Source organism: Lissotriton vulgaris, chromosome 2_1, assembly GCF_964263255.1.
Source record: "Lissotriton vulgaris chromosome 2_1, aLisVul1.2, whole genome shotgun sequence".
NCBI classification, from domain to species: domain Eukaryota; kingdom Metazoa; phylum Chordata; class Amphibia; order Caudata; family Salamandridae; genus Lissotriton; species Lissotriton vulgaris.
Window position 1 is genome coordinate 1306260664 of NC_141687.1, and position 21368 is coordinate 1306282031.

A 21368-nucleotide genomic window follows, 5' to 3' on the forward strand; every position below is an offset into this window, starting at 1 on the left:
GCATATCCTGTGGCTAGACATTTTAAACGTACTCATGCTAATGATATCAACTGCCTGTCTTACTATGTATTGGATGCTATTGCCAAACAAAGAAGGGGTGGCAACAGGGAACGACAGTTACGGCAGCTGGAAACAAAGTACATGCTTGAGTTCGATTGTAAATGGCCTAACGGGTTGAACATGACAGAGGACATGCGCAATTTTCTATAAAAAGTTTTTTTATAAGCATTTTTTAGGTGAGATAAGGCGCATGTGTCTGGTGTTTCTTGAATAATCAACATTGTATAGTGTAAATAGTAAATGAGGAGTGGCTTTGTTGAATTGTATGAATTTATGGGTTTTATCAACTGTATAATGTTCTTCTTTCCCTCTAATTTGATTTTTAATTGAACCTATTTTTTTTGTAAGGTTGTATATCTTTGGTATTGGCTGTCTTAATGAACATCATGTCCTTCACGGACATTTTTTATTAGGGAGTAACTGTTTTAGAAATATATACCAGTATTTAAAGAATCTGAAAATCAAACTATGAATTGTATATACGTTGTCTATTCTAGCACTTTATATTTATATATGCACTATTTTGCACAATACGCACCGATTTTGCACTACGAATAAATTGAAAATGGAGGCAAAAATAATTTTTGCTCACATAAGTGGCATACAGGTCTCTACTTTTTTACATGATGGAATTTGGATTTATCTGGTGATATTTTATTGTAGATAATAAGACTGTACAATTGTAGGCAGTGTTTGGATTTATCCAATAAGATTTATGTAAAAAATTTTTTTTTTTTTACAGAAATATAACATTTATGCACATACCATGTATTATATTTATAGTAACATGTTTAAATATGGAGATTGTGCTATATGTAGCTACTCTGCCTACTAATAAGGTAACTACAGAACTACTTTTGTGGCACATCTAGTCTTTTGTCTATACACATTATCATGTGACCTGTGTTGCCAGACAATGGGTGTGGTTCTTGGTCATTTTTAAATGGTAGATGGCGTTTTCACTGTTTTACACGTGAACAAGGGCTTCAGGGCTCGAAATGTGTGTTGGGTCTCTCTGAATAAAGAAGATTTACTGCCCAGAAAAAACTGCTGAGGTCCGTGTCTCTTTCCTTGCCTAAACCGCTGTGTGCTGTGTTTGGAAGTGATTCGAGTGCCCAGGATAAATATATATATTCATTGATAGATATTGATAGATATTTATCGATTCGTTGGAAATGAATGAATACAATCTACACTTCACATCCATCATCAGCTCAACGAATTTGGTATTCCTGGTTGTAGAGGTGTTCGTGAAAAAAGACCGGCTGTGTACTAAAATACACAGAAAACGAACGTCTTGTAATAGCATGCTTCATGCTAACAGTGGGCATCCAGTGAAACTAAAAGGGAGCATTCCTTATGCACAAATGCTACGAGCTAAAAGAAATTGCTCGGAGAAGAACGACCTGGAAATAGAAATAGAAGAAATGAGCCTATGATTCCTGGAAAGAAGATATCCAGCTGAAGTCATCGAAACAGCAAAATCTAGGATGGAACTAAAAACAGATCTGACCTCTTAGTACCAGGAAGTGGCAGGATGACGGAAACAACAACAACAACAGGAGAGTCTGAGAGTGTAACTCGCTTGATTATGGATTATAACAACCAGAGTAATGAAATGAAAATGACACTACGAAGGAACTGGAACATCCCACGCCTTGATGATACATTGAAAGAAAACTTAAGATCATTCCCAAGTATCACGTATAGGAAAACATCATCTTTACGTGAGTAACTTACAAATCAAACCGCCCAAGAAAACCTTATGGTTGACAATACCTGGAATCTGGAAATGCGCCAAATGTAAGGCCTGTGACCATGGCACAAACATTACGGAATACAAGCTACAGAACAGGAAAACAGAAAAAATCAGGGACCACATAACGTGTGAGACAAAATTTGTGGTATACAGACTGATGTTTCCATGTGGGAAATCCCACATAGGAAGCACTATAAACGAAGTTAAACTTAGGATCCTTCAACACCTACGTGCGATAAAAAACAAGGATCCTAATTACCCCTTGGCCATACATTTTGCCGATTGTCATCAGAGCAACCCCGACCTACTGAAATACTCAGAGATCAAACTCAGTAAACCATCAGAAAGAGGGGGAGATCGTACACAACAAATACGTAAACTTGAATCAAGAATGATCCTGGGAATGGGGACCGAATATCCATATGGACACAATCAAGATGCAGAACTGTTTGTACATTTGTAAATAGTGACTGGTACAAATAAACAGGAAAAAAGGTGAATGAATAAAGAAAAGAACTTAGAAAGATTTGAACTCCGAACTTAAGGAAATCTGTATATAATTATATATAGGTGTAAAGTTGTAGATGAGTGGCGATGAAGTTGCCAATGAATACTGAATGAACATAAACCATACACAAAAAACAGCATGTTGACCAGAAAAAAGAAGGCAAATTGAACAATGAAGGGACAGGGAAATTAGTGATTGGAAAGCCTGAACTGAATCCCAAAGACTGATATATTTTGTTACAAAATAGAAATGTACTCAACATGAAGAAGTGTAAATATTCCAACTAAAAGAGGGAAGTACCCAAAATTGGAACCCCTATTTGGGATATAAAAACTTGTAAATATTGTAACATATTATACAAGATAATCAAGAACTGGAAAAGTCCGCCATGGGACAGAAAAACTTTGGTGGAAAAAAGACAGACTCTAATTCACTGTGAATTGAAGTTATATCCACGGAGATATGGAAATAGAACCCTGATCCAATCATTGGAACAAAACCTTTTGCATGTTTCTTCTCTCCTTTCCTTCCCCATTCTTCTTCTCTTCCCAACCCCATCTCTTCCCTTCTCTCCCCTCCCTTTCTTTCTTCTTTTTTGGTAACATTATGGAAGACAACAAATGAAGAAATATAGAACAATGTAATGAATAACAATCATTAATTTTTGATGTACTTCACCATGACTTTATGAGTTGTCTGACATATTCTCCTATATGTTCCCATCTCTTGGACGGCCAACATGCAGAGAAAGTTTTTTGATTTTTGATTTTTGATTTTTAATGTGTACTTTGTCAGTATTGTGATATTTAGTACTTTACTGTAATGGAATAAGAAAATGGAGACCACTATGCTGCCACGAACTGTAAGCAAGGTTAACAGTCTAGAGGAGCAATGGAAAGGAAAAAAGGGTACTGCACATAGCACTTTAAAAATGGTCTAGACTCCAGGGACTCTATGGTCCAGTGGAAGGATAGGAGTAGCCGAAACGCGTAGGCCGTCCAATTTTCTGCACGGTATCTTTGCACATGGTGTGTATAAAAAATCATTTTGAAAAGACTTACCTGTTGCTGTGCCATGACTCCGCCCTGAGGGATGTAGAGGTGAGAGATTCTTAAGGAATATATATATATATATTACCTACTGGCGGTCGCCAGTAGGTAGTTATAGTTAGGACCTATTCTCCAAAGGAAATCCGCAACATTCTATTCCCAATAACTTTGGCGCTGGTCGACGAATCTTAGCGAAATTTTAAAAACGTTTGGACAGCTCTTATCCGCTCCTATCCTGGAAGTTTTGGGGTGATTGATCAAGTGGGTGCCGAGAAAAAAGGGGGGTCCCAAAATGTGTTTTTCCCATGCAATTTTCCATAGGCACCTTTAGTCGCACCTAAAGCCCGAACTGCTGAACGGAATTACACCAAATTTGGCAAAAAGGTAGCCCTTGGTTCAGAGTCGTGCCTTTTTAGTTAAATGGTGTAAATCCGTTGAGCAGTTGCTGAGAAAATCAAAATTAAAATCACATTTGTATCTATGGCCGCGGTGGATCCACGTACCCTAAGCGCACCCTGCGGAGCACGAGCTGTATGCTAATTGGCTGTCAACACTCCAAACCAGGAAGTGTTGGTAGACATCTTGTGCCTCGGTAGAACCGAGGCACAAGAAAATAGAAGGAAAAACACGCAAAACGAAAATAGGGGGCAGGGTAGAAACAACCTGACCCCCTAGGACTGCTCAGGGGGTTGTACAAGGACCTCCAAGGCCCAATTTATTTTTACCGTGGGGGGATTAGGGACCCCCACGGTCCGTAAATTAGAGGGCCAGCCGCGGGGGATGGGGTCCCCTGGGCTATTAGTGGCCCAGGAGGGGGGCCACGCGGCCCGGTCCTCAAATATGCAATAACATTTTTTTATTAAAAGGCCGGCCCCGGGGGATGGGGCCCACGGGGCCATAAATGGCCCAAGGAGGGGGGCAAGCCAGCCCCCCTGTAAAAATATATATATATTTTTTAAATGGCCATGCCCCGGGGGATGGGGTCCCCGGGGCAGATTATGGCCAAGGGAGGGGGCCATGCGGCCCCCTTCCCAGGTTTTGTATTTTTTGAAAAAAATTGGGGGCAGGCCCTGGGGCATGGGGTCCCCAGTGCCAAGAATATTAGGAAAAGAAGGGGGGCACATAGCCCTCCTTCTAAAAAAAAAGAAAAAAGACCGGCATCGCGCCGGAGGCCACGCCCCCTAATTTCTGCACTCTGCAAACGCACCCCTTTGTTGACTTCTGTTTCTTCTTTTGCATTTCTTTTTTTTCTTTCTGTGGGTTTTTTCTTCTTTCTTCACAAGTTCTATCTCTGCAGGCACAGTTAGAAATTAGCATTTAAAAAACCTTGAAAATTAACTGAAAAAGCCATAGGTTTCAGGCATGTTATGTTAGGAATTAGCATTTAAAAAACCTTAGAAATTCACTGAAGAAACCATAGGTTTCAGGAGCATTATAGTTAGCTGGACATTTCACTCGTACAAAACCATTGAAATTCCCCCGTTATAGTTAGTTCAGATAACTATAACTTGCGCGCCCGCAATGCACTGATGATGACATCACATATTACATCACTCATGACATGGTCAGTGACATCACTCATGACATGATCCTTGTGATAGAGTGGCAGACCTCCTCTCACCCTAATATAACCTTTGATACACACATTCAAAAATAGAAACTAAAATTTTCAAAAAAATAGACATACCAATACCCGTTACAACAACCTATTCAGTAATTCTAAGATCTACATACACATCCACTCATTCACCAACAGTCCTATATAGTCACTCATACATGTACTCACTCATCATATGTACTCATACACCTATACATCCTGTTACACACAGCCACTCATTTATAAAGTTACTCACACACATAGTCACTCATGCTAATCAAGAATCAAACATCCATTTACTTGCATATACAGTTATACACACACCACTACACTTACTACTTCAGAAACGCACACATACTTACTCTTGTAAACAATTACTTATAGAAAGACATACTTATTTATACAGGAACTCTTCCAATCTCTCATCCTCACATATTCTCACTTATATGCATCAATACTCACATATACTAGTTTAAAACATATGTAGTTACTCATAAAGACACTATTGAGACAGTCATTCACTCACTAACACACCCATACACCCACTCATCCACCAAATACAGTTGTGCATACATGCTGTCTTTAAAACACACACAAACAGTGAGTCACTCATTCATGCATATATGAGCTAAGTAATATCCCCCACCGAACTATACAGACACTCAGACACTCATACTGATACTCAAAAAACCAACTAATGACCCATATAGAAACTCATGTACCTACTTATCAACCCAGGCAGCCAATTATACACAAAGTGAGAGACTGATACAGATATTTACATATTTAAACATTTCTCGCTAACCCATGTATTCACTATAATACACTTAATCAGTCAGTTATACAATCAATTTTATTAAAAAACTATCCATTTAGACACTTATTTACCCATTTATTCTTCCATCGACTTTGAGATATACATATATAAAAATATTTAATTTTCATAAAGACACACATTCACTGGATGATGTCATCAGTGATGTCATTTGAGATGTCATCAGTGATGTCATGAGGGATATCACTGACCATGTCATGAGTGATTTAATATGTGACGTCATCAGCAGTGCATTGCCGGCGCGTGAGTTATAGTTAGCTGAACTAACTATAACGGGGGAATTTCAATGGTTTTGTACGAGTGAAATGTCCAGCTAACTATAACGTCCCTGAAACCTATGTTTTTTTAGTGCATTTATATATATATATTCACTGAAAAAAACATAGGTTTCACACCAGTTATAGTTAGCTGAAAATGTTACTGACATAAAACCATTGAAATTCCACGTTATAGTTAGTTGGACTCAATATAACTTGCACGTGTAATGCACTGCTGATGACGTCACATATTACATCACTCATGACATGGTCAGTGACATCACTCATGACATCACTGATGACACCATCCAGTGAATAAGTGCCTTTCTGAAAAATAAATATGTTTTATATATGTATATGTAAAGGTCAATGGAAGAATAAATGTTTAAATAAGTGTCTTAATGGATGTTTTAAAAAAAAAAAATTGATTGGTTAACTGGCTTATTAAGTGTATTTTAGTGAATACATATATTAGCGAATATTGTTTAAATATTTAAATGTTTGTATCAGTGTTTCACTTTGTGTATAAGTGGCTGCATGGGTTGGTGAGTAGCTACATGTGTGTGTATATGGGTTATTAGATTTTTTTTTAGTATCAGTATAAGTGTCTGTATGGTTTGGTGGGGGTATTACTTAGCACATAGATGCATCAATGACTGACTCACTGTTTGTATGTGTTTGGAAGACGGCATATGTGCAGGACTGTATGGATGGATGAGTGTGTATATGTGTGTGTTAGTGAGTGAATGACTGTCTCACTAGTGTCTTTATCAGTAACTACATATGTTTTAATCTAGTATATGTGAGTATTGATGTATATAAGTGAGTATATGTGAGAGTGAGAGATTGTAAAAGTTCCTGTTTAAATAAGTATGTGTTTCTATAAGTGATTGTTTAAGAGAGTAAGTATGTGTAAGTTTCCTTAGAAGTAAGGTGGTACTGTGTGTATAGCTGTATATGCAAATAAATGGATGTTCAATAGTTTATTTGCATGTGTGAGTATGTGTGTGAGCAACTTTTGGAAGACTGTCGATGTGTTACAGGATGTATAGAGGTATCACTACATATGATGAGTGAGTATATGTATGAGTGACTATATAGAACTGTTGGTGAATTAGTGGATGTGTATATAAATGGTGAAATTACTGAATTGGTTGTTGTAATTGGTATTGGTTTCTCCTTTTTTAAAAAAATGTTACTTTCTATTTTTGAATATGTGTTTCAAGGGTTACAGTGAAAGGAGTTCTGTCACTCTGTCACAAGGATGGTGTCATCAGTGATGTCATGAGTGATGTCACTGACCATGTCATGAGTGATGTAATATGCGACGTCATCAGCAGTGCATTACACGCGCAAGTTATAGTGAGTCCTCCTAACTATAACGTGGAATTTCAATGGTTTTATGTCAGTAAAATTTCCAGCTAACTATAACTGGTGTGAAACCTATGGTGTTTTCAATGAATTTAATAGGTTTTTTAAATGCTAATTCCTAACTATAACTGGTGTGAAACCTATGGTTTTTTCAGTGAATTTCATAGGTTTTTTAAACGCTAATCCCTACCTATAACTGGTGTGAAACCTATGTTTTTTTCAGTGAATATATATGTATATTAATATAATACCTTTTTTTTCAAAGTATATTCATTTTTTTTTATGTTTCACCCTGGAGCGCTCCCGGTGCGCGCCCCGGTGCGCGTACCCGGGCGCGTACCGGGAGCGTACCCAAAAAAAAAAATAATATTAATGAAGGAGTGAGCATTGAGCATGAGCAAAGGGGACAGAGATAGTGGTGTAAATAGAAAGAGAGCTAGAAGGAAGAACACAGAGGGACTGTGTAATAGATAGTAAAACAGAGAAAAGGTATAAGTGAAAGTAACTGAGAAAAGGAAAATGAATAAGGGAGCAAAAGAAGAGAAGAAAGAGGAAGAAGACTAAAGCAGAGGTTCTGGGAGAATGTGAATGGGTGATGAAAGTAAAAGGAAGGAAAGTAAAGGATGGGGAATGACGAGTAGTGACGGAACCAGAGAAAAGGAACAGCGGTAACGGAGGGAAAGAAAAGAGCAGTGAGTGTAAGTAAAGAGAAGTGAAAGAGAGTGGATAAAAGTGAATAAGGGTAAGATATGGGGAGTGACAGAGAGAAAGAACAGAGAGAGTAAAGGAAGGAAGGATAGAAAGGGACTGAGTGAACCAGAAAAGAAAGGAAAGTGAGGGAGTGTGAGTGAGCATAAAGACTGAAAGAAGTTGAATGTGTTAGGAAAGTAAGGAAAATGGAAATATTCATGGAGGATAAGAATAAGTGAGAGAAGCAGATTAAGGAAACAGGGGTGAGGTAGGGTGTGAGAAAAGTAGTGAAGTTAAAGCAAAGGGTGATGATAAACTACATTTTTTAGTCACACTTACCATATAATTAATAAAAACTTAATTGCATGTTTAAACTACACTTTATAGCTGTGAAAGACAAAAGAAAAAAAAGTTATAATTAGTAAAATATATGTTTTAAAATAGAAGAAACAGGTCGTATGTACAAGTATTCCATGTCACTAGAGAAACTTCTCGATTTTACATAATGCAATTCCCCTATGCTGCAAAACCTATTTACCAAGCATTGTCCAAAAACATGACACAAACCAACCAGAAAGAAACTCAATCTGCATCCTAATCTGAGGTAGTGCAGGTGACATTATTGTAAAAGGTTCAAATATATTTATTTATTGAGGCAATAATTCATTCTCAAAAATATAAAAAGCATGCATTTACCCCTAAATCGTTTTTTAAATAACATTTTAGAAACACAGCACAGGTCCTATGTACAAGCATTCAATTTCACTACTGAAAATTCACTATTTCCCAAAATACAATTCCTCTATGCATTAAAATGTTTTAACCAAGCATTATCAGAAAACATGACACAGAACAACATTAAAAAAACAATTGCCTTCCAAAGATTCTCCATAGAGCATACAAGTCTCTAACTAAATTAAATGAATCATTTCTTACCTTTACAAATGCTTTGGGAGATATAGAACAATGTCAGACACACACACCAATTTTTCTTTAGCAGAGCAAAAGGTATGCACTCCAGACATTGCAACCATGAATGGCACAGAAAATCTCTAATTCTACACAGATATGCCTCATTCCAACCAATCAAAACTCTTCCATCACTATTTTCAAACCAACACCCTTCCCCCCTCAGCCCTTTCTATCTGTTACCATAGCAACTCCCTCCTTACTGAACTCTCAGGTTCAAAAGTTTATTCTACAATGTTGCAAATGAACTAAGCAAGGATGTTTGACCTCTCAATACACCAGCTTATCCGATGAAATGTTTCTTTAATTGACTTTTTCTTAACCATTCAAATTGCTTCTTTCACAAAACACAACCATGCACCCTAACTTTTACTTTTCAACTATCTGAATCCACCAATCATTGCTTGTGATTCAAGAGCAGTGAAACTCCACAATTGTTTTTTTGTAAACTCCTACTATTCCAACTGCCATTTCATTCCCACACTTCATCTGACTGCACCAGAACCTTCTCTCATCATGTATTCTGTGTGGATTATTGGACATAGCTACATCCACTGGGCTCAAAGGTATGCAGCTAGCAGAAATTTTCACAACCTTGATTTATCAAATGTGGAAATCAAGTGGATTGGCCAGAGAGGATTGAGATGTCACCAAGTGATACCATTGGTGAAAACCTTTTTGCATCTGCCAAACCCTGACCTCTTAATAGTGTACTGTGGTGGAAATGACTTGGGCACTTTGACTGGGGTTGGTCTGGAAATGCTTTTTAAAGGACACCTTTGATCAATTGATGACACTTTTCCCACAAACTGCCTTGGTATATTCCAATATATGCCAAAGACAGAAATGGAACTGGTCCAACCAATTTTGTCCACAATTTGAGAAAGCACTGAAACATGTGAATAAATATGTTTCTGCTTACATGAGAGACTATGGAATGGGTTCAATATACAACAATAACTTGCATTTCAACATGCAAGATATCTACAGAGGAGATGGTGTGTACTTCTCAGATGAGGAGAACAGAATATTCCTCCTGAATTTAAGACTGTGCATTGGAACCTACTTGTAGGTACCTAAATCAGCCACAGAACCCAAAAGCTCTTTTCAGAGCTACCCTACCTCTGATCACTCAAAGTGATTATCTTTCTCTAACTCTTTTCACTATTTTTCACCAGAGTACGCTCCCCGGTACGCTCCCTGGTACGCGTACCGGGCGCTCCCCCCCCGCGAAATGTTACAATTTTTTGGGGGTATATATGCCCCTCCTAAACTCTCCTCAGAAAACCTAGAGGGTCAGGGGGTGTCTACTGTGCCCCTTTTTACCCATTCCCAACGTTGTTTGTCCTCCATCTTGTGTCTCAATTCAACCGAAACACAAAAGGAGGACTCCCGTAGCGCTCCTGGTACGTGTACCGGGGCGCGCACCGGTGAGTGCTCCGAAAAAAAATGTGGGAAACGAAATTACATAAAAACTACTGGACAGACTTTCACCAAATATAGCATAGACCCTACTATATACCACTCCCTACCATTATCCCACATTTGATAGTATTCCATTCAGCCATTTGGGCTGTAGCCCTGTCTAAATATCCTGAGGTAAATTACATGACAAAAACACATATGAAAGTGTTGGAATTTACAACCAATTAAAATGTTTCTTTCATTTCCTACTTTTTTTTCCTAACATTTGATTGGTTATGTACATGAATATAAATAAAAAATGAGAGGGAAACACGGCCATTTTGACTACAACTACCTGAGATACATCTTTAAAACATTTACTCATTTATATTCATCACCTTTCTATAAGGTAAGTTGTAAATTTGTGAAGGGGCACTTTAAGTTTATTTGTAAAAACGTTTAATGACAGTTATTTACTGTCGCTCTGTTATAATTACAGATTGAGATAGGCTTCTCTGTTATAGTTATAGATTGTATTAGGCTTCTCTGGTTCTAATTATGAATTATATTAGGCTTCTACACATGCACTTTTTTATATTTCTACTTCCTACCTCATACCATACATTGCCCAAAGATAACTTCACTGTTAAAAACTCACAGGTACCTGTCTGAACTTAAACCCAACAGTGCCCTATCTCTACTGATATATTTATTTTTTATGCAATTTACAGCAAGAAAATGGAAGGAGAACAAAATAAAATTAATATTTCATTTGAAATTGATTTGGAAAACAATCCTAAGGAAGACATTGATGAATTAGACTTTTTTGATCAGTCTCTGGACCAAGACTTACTTAATTGTGTAGAAGAAATTGAATCATGGAATCCAAATGAGGACATACCTGACGAATTAATGTTGGAAATACTTTTAGATTTTGAAAAATCACAGCAATAATTTTTTATTTAAAAATTGAAAATTGTTTGAGACATTATTCTTTTTTATATGTAAATTATGAAATAGTACCAAAATAGATATAATATAAAGTGAGACTTAAAATATACTGTGCAACTTTTTTATGTTGCATAGTAATTTTGCTCATAGTTACTTCCTTTCTCCCACTATATTATCTCCAATGTGTATTTAACATCTCTTTATCATCTCCTGCCTCCATGTTGTTTCTGCTTTCCTGACAGACTATGGTATGAATTCCATATACCACAATAACTTCTGTAACAACATGCAAGATATCTACAAAGGAGACGGTGTATATTAAATTTTAGACTCTGCATTGGTACCTACATGTTGGTACTTAAATAAAAAAAATTAAAAAAAGAACAATTAATAAACATACAATTTTTGAAAAGTCTGTCATTCTTTTTTCCCCATGGTACGCTTCCTGGTGCGCTCCCCGGTGCGTGTACCGGGCGCTCCCCCCGCAAAAATCATTTTTTTTTTTTGCCCTGCGGGGCCCTTTTATAGCCCCCACATCAGGGGGGTCAGCGGCGGTCTACCCTGCCCCCTTATGGTCAATTCCCCCTTTGTTTTTGCCACCTCTTGTGTCTTGTTCCTACCGAGACACAAGATGGCGGCCGCTCAGGACTGATTAGAATGTTTACAGACACCCGACAGCCAATCAGAATTCCGCGCGCAAGTCGCGTAGCGCGCCCGGTGCGCTCCCCGGTGCGCGTACCGGGGCGCGCCTCTAGATATATATATTTTTTTTAACCTAAATTACTCAAAATCCACTGGAGCACATATCTTGAGACATAGCAAAGGCACATCGGGCTACCAGTCCCTACAATTTTGCCAAGTTTGGTGGAAATCCATTCAGCCGTTCGGGCTAAAAGTGAGTTCGACCGCCCAATGTAAATTAACATGGGGAAAACACGTTTTGGGACCCCCCTTTTATCTCGGCCCCCTCTTGACGAATCCCCCCCAAACTTTCAGGGAAGGACCGGAGCTCCGCGAGGCAAATTTGAGGAAATTTTCAGGCAGATTCGTCAACCGGCGCCAAAGTTATTCCAAATAGAATTTTGAGATTTTGCATTGAAAGAAATCATATATATATATATATATATATATATATATATATATATATATATATATATATATATATATATATATATATATATATATGAAACATGCTCTCTTCCCATTAAAAAAACCGAGCCACACGCAGGTGCATCAGGAGACTCCCTTTTATTTGTAAATCACAGCGTCGGCATGACGCGTTTCGTCGGAATGACTTTTTCAAATGCCGCTTTAAAGTTTTCGATTCCCAAATGTCCACATTAAGTACTTAGAAGCCCTGTTACGATTGGGCAAGGCGTCTCAGCAGGTAGAGGGAGGTGTGTCCAGGGACCCGCTACTCCGAGTCAAGCAGTAAATCAGCGCAGGTGCTCCCCCAGTGGGCTGTGTCTGCTTCTTCTCCACTCCGCCTAAACCTGATGTAGGCAAAAGCGCCTAAACCTGATGTATATATATATATATGATTCCCTGGGGGCTCCAATCCCTCCCACCTCCTGGGAATACACATTCTCCCAAAAAGAGGGTGCACCCAGGGGGTCGGACTGTATGGAGGGAAGGTTGACCCTCTGATAATGTCCTTTTTATTTTTTTTGTTTCTTTAACATTCCCATGGAGGCACAATTCCGCCCCCTACCCTCTCAGGGGGAAACCACTGTTAAAGTGGGACCAACCCCCCTAACATAATCCGTGGGGGCCTAGTGGGTTTCCTGGCTGTGGATTGTAGTGTGATCACTATCTACAGCCAAGAAACTGCTTCAGAGAGGCCTCATTGGAAAGGGGAGACTCCCCGCCTTTCCATGGAGGCTTCCCTGAAATGTGGGGAGGCCTTTTTAGGATTTTCGTCCCCCTGAGAGAAAGTGCGAGGACTCACCTCCTTCTTCTTGCTGCTCTGGTGGGAAATTTGTGAGGTCAGCGCAATGTTGTTACAGGGCTGAGGTGGAAGCGATTCTGCGTCTCCCCCATAATTCGTTTTGAAAAAAAGAATTCCCGCGGCAAGCACCAGAGGATCCTTTTTAGCCCTCCCAGTGTCAGCTAAGTGGGCCATTGACTGATAACTGTACTAAAGGAGTTAAAGAATATTTTATTTGCGATATTTTTGAACTTGCCATTTTAAATATAGGGAAAAAATAATTTGGCAAACAATACATTTGACACGATATTTGCGTCAAACAATATTGTTTACCTCTATATTTTGTCAGTGATTCCTAACAATGAAAGGCCTCGAGTAACAAGGCTAGTCTTGACTTTAAACGAGTTTCTGTGTCATTAGCAAATGGATATTGCTGAATCGTCTTAATCACAAAGACATCAAGGAACATAAGAAATTACAGAGTCCTCATGAATTCCTAACTGTTTATGATACCACATGTGAATGGAGTTACAAGAAATGCACTCCACCTAACGTTGTAACACGTCGTTCCACAAATAGAATTTTCACAAAAACTACAGGTCATTGTAACGCTTTTGATGTGACAAGTAGATATTTGTAAATGGACTGTACATAAGGGCACTTCTTTTTTTGCTTCACAAACTGCAAACGGTTCTAAACAATGCAGCAGGATAGTTGCTCCACAGTCCTCCATGGGAACATTTCACAGCATTGCTAAGTGCAGCCCACAGTTTGCCTAGAGTCAAAAACCCATCTGTCCCAGTTCTCTACATCGCCTACAGGCTGTTCCAAGTGAAAAGTATGTTGTTCCCCTAAACTAAATGTTACGATGCTCCCAGAACAGAACACTTTATCATTGTTAGTAACGATGTCAAACGTTTGGAACCTCTTATCAGCCAAGATACGAAACACGCCAGAGCATCTGAAGTCCAGTAAGAAAATAAATTCCAGATGTGTCCAGAACTAAGGATCTAGAATTAAAATGGTATCTGGGCCCCACAAATTTAAAAATTCTCTGTTGTCAGTTCCAAGAAAAACATTTGGAGAGGTGAAATAGTGTGTCACCTCATGTGCCTCTTATCAGTGCATGACATGAACTTAACACATACTTGCCCTGAATTGTCACTATTTAGCAGTAAGTAGTGCAGGTAGAGGGTTGCTTTTCTGTTTCCCAAAGGTGGTCTCTTAGAACTTTCAAATCATGACAAACTGGTATGTAGTTACCTGCACTGCTCATTAGGTAATCTGTTCTCTTCCTATGAGGTAACTGATCCAATGCACAAAACGATCTGTGATCTGCCATTCTGATAGGACCCACGAAAGCATTATAAACATCCTCTTTACAATAAAAGCTTGTGTCACGGACGACTATATTCAAGTCGACCCCTTGAGTACCCTATCCTATCTTAGTCCTCACTTACCTCTCCGTCACTACAAAGAGCACCATTCTGGTCACTCACACAAAACATTTCCCACAACACAATGCAACAACCTAGCAGCCAACACTCACACCCGAGACCAAAACACTTCCCACATAGACCACACTGTTATGCAACAACGTAGCAGCCAACACTCACACACAACACCAAAACAGTTCCCAAATAGACCACACAGCTATGCAACAACATAGCAAGAAAGCAACCCCTTGTGGAGTACCCTGCTCCCAATCCTTTAATGCGCTTCTCATCAGGGATATGCAGCACTGTACAAAGACAATTATTTTTACAGTACCAGAGCTCTGGAAACAGATAGCACCGTCTAGTGGTACTGCAGAAAAGAGTGGTGCGTTGCAATGTATTCAAAACGTCATGAAATATGTAGGCACAGTGCCTCTGCTGCTAATGGCACATGCAAGGGCTATGTCAAAGATACATGGAAATTAAAGCTCTGAGCTCCATGACTGCAAGCATAAAAAATGTTTATAGGTAAAGAAAAATATATCACTGAAAATGAATTATTCAACTATGTTTTCGTTTTCAAAAATCAATGCCGCTTCACTCAGTGAAGAGGAATAAAAAAGTAATTTGCCCTGGTCTGTTGAACGGAAGATGAAGCTAATTCTGAAAATCCACTACCTGAGAATTTAGCACACATCTCGGCATTCTCAACAGTGGACACTGTACTGCCTTAAGAGAACAAGCATTGGCAAAGCCAATAGGTTTTACCTAAACAAGAGCTATTGGCTTGCCAATATAATATAGCAATGCTGTATACCAGATAGGCTGCTATTCCGCATGGCTAAAAGTTAGTGGGGAAAGAGTGGAGTGTTTTGTAGGATTATGGAGTGCCATACAGTAGAGTAGAGTGTCATAGAGTGTCGTGGAGGGAGTAGTATGCCGTAGAGTGGCATAGCCGTGGAGTGGTGTAGAGGGTGGGGAGTAGAGCAGAGTAGATTGTCATAGAGTGGCATAAAATGGAGTAGAGTATTGTAGAGCTGAGTGGCCTGGAGTGGCATAGCGTCATAGAGCAAAGTGGCATAGAGGGTCATATTTACAAGAATTGCCGCTAAAAAGTGTTTGCGTTAGCAGCAATTTTCTTAATGCTGTCTGTTGCCGAAAACTATTGCCCTGTTATCGATGTATTTACAATACGTCTTTACATGGCGCCAGTATCAGCTAGCCATGGCAAAAACTGCAGCAAATACCAGCGTAAAGGTGATGCAAAATTTGACGTTAGCAAGAGAAAAGTGACAAAAGGCCAATTCGCTGCAACAAAAAAATTTGCTTTAGTCAGCCCAATGTCACTTTTCAGCCTCTAGCGACAAAACTAGCCTACAAATACACCTCTAATGAAAAAAGAATTCAATGCTGAATGGAGGTGCCAGGGCCAAGTTCAGCACAGGTCAACAACCCTACCAAACTCCCCAACAGTCAGGAAGACCAGCCAGAGTCCCAGGGGAAGAGGAAAGGCAGAATCAGGACCTCATTTATGAAAGAGGCTCATCGCTAGGGAAAAACAGTGATGCACCACTTTGCATAGCGCCATCCTTGCGACACCATGGCTGCCGATGCCTGGAAGAGCGGACAGTCTCTGGGGCCCAGAGTGGGAGGCGGTGGTGCTGTGGAGCCGCTGCTACCTGACGGTGGATCCCAATCCTGTGGGCTGTGATGGTAGACATTGAAGAATCGGAGATCGCCCTTACCTGGTGGCAACATCTGGCAGGTCGCATGGAGACACATTGCTGACCTGTGTGAGAGGACAGCCTGGAGCCCCTTGGAGCTGTGATCGGTAGAGGTGCTCCTGCGCAGAAATAGGGATGTCTGCAATGCATAACACGGGCCACCACTACACGGGGTGCATGGAGGAGATTGCCAATGGTAATCTCTTCTGCATCACAGGCCAGGAAATGTGGCACTACCTGGATGCTGTGGTGAGTAAGGCCCCTGAGCTGCGCTAAACTTGTTTGGTGGGAGCGCTGCAACTTCATGCCAAAGGGGGCCCTGTTGCATCACCTGCATCGGCAGGTTCCCAGTGGAATTGGCGGTGACTACTGTAGCCAGGCTTGTGAAATCCCACCTGGCTGAGACTCCTGCTGACTGAGTCACAGATTCGGAGCGAGCCCGGTAGATTGAGCCCCGGTGTCGATGTCCAGGTGAGAATAAGATTGGACATCGGACGTAAGAGGTCCGGGATCGAGTCAGGTCCAGGCCTAGTGCATGTGGAAGGCACACACTGTGCCCTGAACAATCCCTGTGATGCGGATGACCTACATCACTGAGGGCACCGCACAAGACTGGAGGGGGACTAACTGTCTCTACCTGCTGATAATGTCCGTTGGTGGCTGTGGGTGCCAGGGGCACAGGGTTGTTTTAGGCCCAGGTCCTTGGGCACACAGCTTGATCTGCCATCACTCACTGGTGCACTGGGGAACATGGAATCTGGTCGGCGCTTTTGGAGGGGAGGAGGCGACCATGTGGTGCTGCCTTTCCTCACCCCTGGTAGTGAAATTTTGGGTGTATGGTTAATTTCCATTGGTGCTTCTTGAACAAAGATTCCTGGCTAGCATACACCTGACTGGAGGAGAGGGGCTGGCTGGCCACACTGCACTACATGCCTGTCATACATAGTGTTTGGGCGTTTGGCACAATGATGGCCTGCCTGCAGACAGGGACGGCGTTGACATTTGTCCCCTCCTCCGTGTAGGTCAAACGAGTGGCTGGTGATCGGTGGCCGCCCGGGAGGGGGACAGTGGACAGCCTGGACTCCAAACTAGACTCTGTACTCACAGTGGGTACCCCCCTTGAACAAATGAGCACTTCCTTTGAGGGCCGCAGAAAATCACAAGCTGACTTACAAGGTACACAACATTGAGCAAGAACTGGACAAAGTCCCCAGAGTAGCCTGAGAGCAGCGTTCTAGGTGTAGAAGCTAATGGCACGAGTGAAGTCACTGGCAAGAACAGTGAAGGATGTGGAGGGCCGCTCCCAGCGTAACAACGTGAGGGTGTTGGGTTTGCCTGAGGGAGCAGAAGGGGCTGATGAGGTGGCATATACTGAGACATGGTTGCGTGACCTACTGACAGCAGGTGCACTCTCCCAATTCTTTGTTGTGGAGCAAGTCCATTGAGTGCCAGTGAGCTGCCCGTTGCCGGGGACAGGTCCTAGACCCTTCCTCTTCCACCTCCTACAGGGATTATGACACTGTTCTGATGGAGCTACTCAAAGCTGGGAGAGGTGTAAGTGTATAACGCCACAGTTATTTTCTTCCCTGACTACATCACGGGGTGCAGAGGAGCTCCTCTCTAGTGGTTAAGCGATGCCTCCTAGAGTTGAGCATCAAATATTTCCTCATCTACCCGTAAAGGCTGCGAGTAATCTCATATGTTGACATGCAAATCATTGACACCGCTGACCAGGTCTGGACCTGGCTGCATTTTACTGGTCACCATGTGCTGCGGACAGGGAGTGAAGGGCCTGCGCAACAAGCTGTCATTTGTGAAGTTAGTCTACTAGGAGGCGTAGGAGCAGCAGGTATCCCTGTGACAACTACAAGCCACTCCCTATCTGTAGCAGGTTATACAAGCGAGGCAGAAGGCGCTGCATGTGGGGGCGAACATGTGCAATCACACTCAGACAGGATCCTGACACCTCCCTGAACGCTTCCCCAGTAATCTGGGCTACACTGAGATGTGGTCATCCGGAGCTGGGTCCGTGCAGCCCCCTAATGTGACTCCTCAGACGGCAGATAACCTAACTTAATGCTGACTGGCTGTGGGTCTCTCCTTCCACGGTTGAAGACCGCTCCAGGGAGTCTCTGGTTTTCTTCAGTTCCTGGTCTACAGCTTCCTGTTGCTTAAGTTCTGGTGTACAGAGGTCAGAACTTAGAGGGGATCAGGCCCAGTTGTCACCTAAAGGGAATGGAGCAGTTGTACAGGTGAGCGATGCATGTCAGGGGTGGTGGTGGTCATCTCCCTGATGCTCAAAGCTGCAATGGCAGGAGGTCCATGGTGTTGTTGACCTTGCCAAGGATGACTTCTGGGAGTTCTTCTATTATCAAATGAGGCCCTAGCGGCACTCTTGCAAAGCTGTGACGTCAAATGTTTAATGTTCTGGTTGCGCAATGTGCCACTGCATGTTTACAAGGCTACACAAAGTCACTTTACGTGGCTTTTCATGGACTTGTATATATGTGCCCCTTTCATGCATTAAACAGTGTGAAAGGGGTGTTTGATCATTCAATGGTTGTTGCTGTCAGGGTACCCATGCCAAACCAATGGGATCTGAAGAAAATTTACGAGAAACCATAAACCTTCGGAATGTGTCAGAATCGAATACCACCCCAAGGGTAACGTTTGGGAGGCTCTACGAGGATAACTGTTTTCATTTCTCCTCTTTTTTCACTTTTTCAATGTGTACAGCATTCTGCAGCACACAGAGAAAGAGAAAATACCCTGGATGGATAGGTTTTGTGCATGTTGGTGTCCCTTCCTTCACAACATCAATCAACTCTGCAAAATAGTCACCCTTGCACCAATTAGGATAGGTACTCAATTTTCCAGTGCAGACAGGATAAGGAGAATGTTGTCAGCATAGAGGATACGCTTCAGTTCTCCTGCAGTCATTGGAAGTCCCTGGAAACCTGGTGCTTTTCTGCTTGTCTTATTACTATCGGCAGATGTTCAAGTGCTAGTAAAAACAGTAATGGGGATAAGAGGCATCCCTGTCTGGTGCCAAATTTAGATAGCAAGTGGTTTTGAGAGGAAACCATTGTTGGTCACTATTGCTGGGACTTGCTGTAACAGCACTTAACCATATTAATAAAGAATGAACTGATGTCCTTCCATTGAGATGGGCAACTAGTTAGCACATAGGAGCGGGTCCCCTCCAGTGTTTAGGAATGAATGTCGCTAAGGTTCTATTAAATTTTTGATGTGTATTGTGGGAGATTAACATGTCATTGTAGATTTTCCTAAGGAGGTAGATCATATAGGTACTGTTCATTTTAAAGAATTCCAGAGGGAATCCGCCCTAACTAGGTGCTTTCCCAGAAGGTAAGACTTTGAGGGCTCTTGCTATCTCTATTTCTGTGATCTCCCTTTCAAGACTAGCTTGATGTTCAGAGGAGAGCCTAGGAATTGGAAGATCCTGCAGGAGTGCACTTTTCGGAAATGTACCCACTGTGGCTTGCTGGAGTAGAGGGAGGTGTATAAGATGTAAATTCTTTGTTTATCTCTTTGGAGCTGGTCAACAAAACCCCAGGCAGATCGTGCTTCTCGCCACTTAAGTTGCAAAACTAGTAGTCTGCTCATGCCTTTTCTTCTTCTTCATAGTGGCAGCTCATTATACGCCATGGTGCAATTTGTGCCTGTAAGGCATGGAGTGTTTTCAATTAAAATTATTTATTGAACAGCCTCCTGAGGTGGTCATTCATGGGGTGCTTCTTGAAGGATTAACTGAGTGTAGCAATCTCTTTCTCCAAAGTGTCTTGCTTTTTTTTGCCAGTTTGAAGCTTCTCTGTCGCATCAATTATCAAGGCTTGAATGCAAGATTCCCAAGCGGGCCAGAGAAGTTGTGGAGATACCACTGAATGTTAATTCAGTCAGAGGAAATCCTCAAATGTATTAAGTAATTTAATTTTATTGTTCGTAGGTTTGTAGTTGGTCATATTCATCTAATATATCTTGTCTTTAGAAAAAGTTATATTCATGTCTAGCAGCAGTGTGATGGGACCATGATCTGAGAAAGTTCTGGTTTGAATGTCGCATCAAAGCATTTTTGGCACCATGGCATTGTAGATCAGGAAATTGTCTATTCCTGTTTCTGTTCCATGAACCAAGAAAAGAAAAGTATATCTTCTGACCCTAGAATTAAGTAGCCGCTAGGGTTCTGGTCAGTGGTGATCAGTTCACATGTCTCTCAAAAGGCCCTTGGCAACAGTGTTTCTCAGATTTGGGTGTCCTGACTGATCAAGTGCTGGATTTGGAGTCACAATCCAGTCCCCGCTACTATGAGTTGAGAGTGGCTGAATTGAGTTAACAGTCTATGGAGGTTCAGGGATCAAAATCGTGCTTATTGTAGTTGAGAGCATAGACTGAGCCTACCACAAAAGTGTCATCTTGCACCGTGAGTTTACTGAATACATGCCTGACCTTGGGGCCAGTCCATGAGTCAACCAGACATGCATTGGTGGATCATCATGATAGCCACTCTGCCTTTTTTGTGAGCATTGGGGTTGGGTATTGGTTGCTCTGGTGTGCCTAAATGCCCCCCTGCATATACCACTTTCCCAACCCAGTCAATGTTTCTGATTCCAGCTGGGACAGGTGAGTCTCCTGGAGCAATACTATATCTGTTTTTTTGTGTGTTTACATTTTTTATTGAATTATGCAATAAAATACATAACAAGTATCAAATTCATAAAACAGCAGAGCAATAAAAATAGAAAAAATAATGGATCTATTTGCAGAATATTGAAAGGAATAATGAATCAATAGATTATGAAATATACTCCCA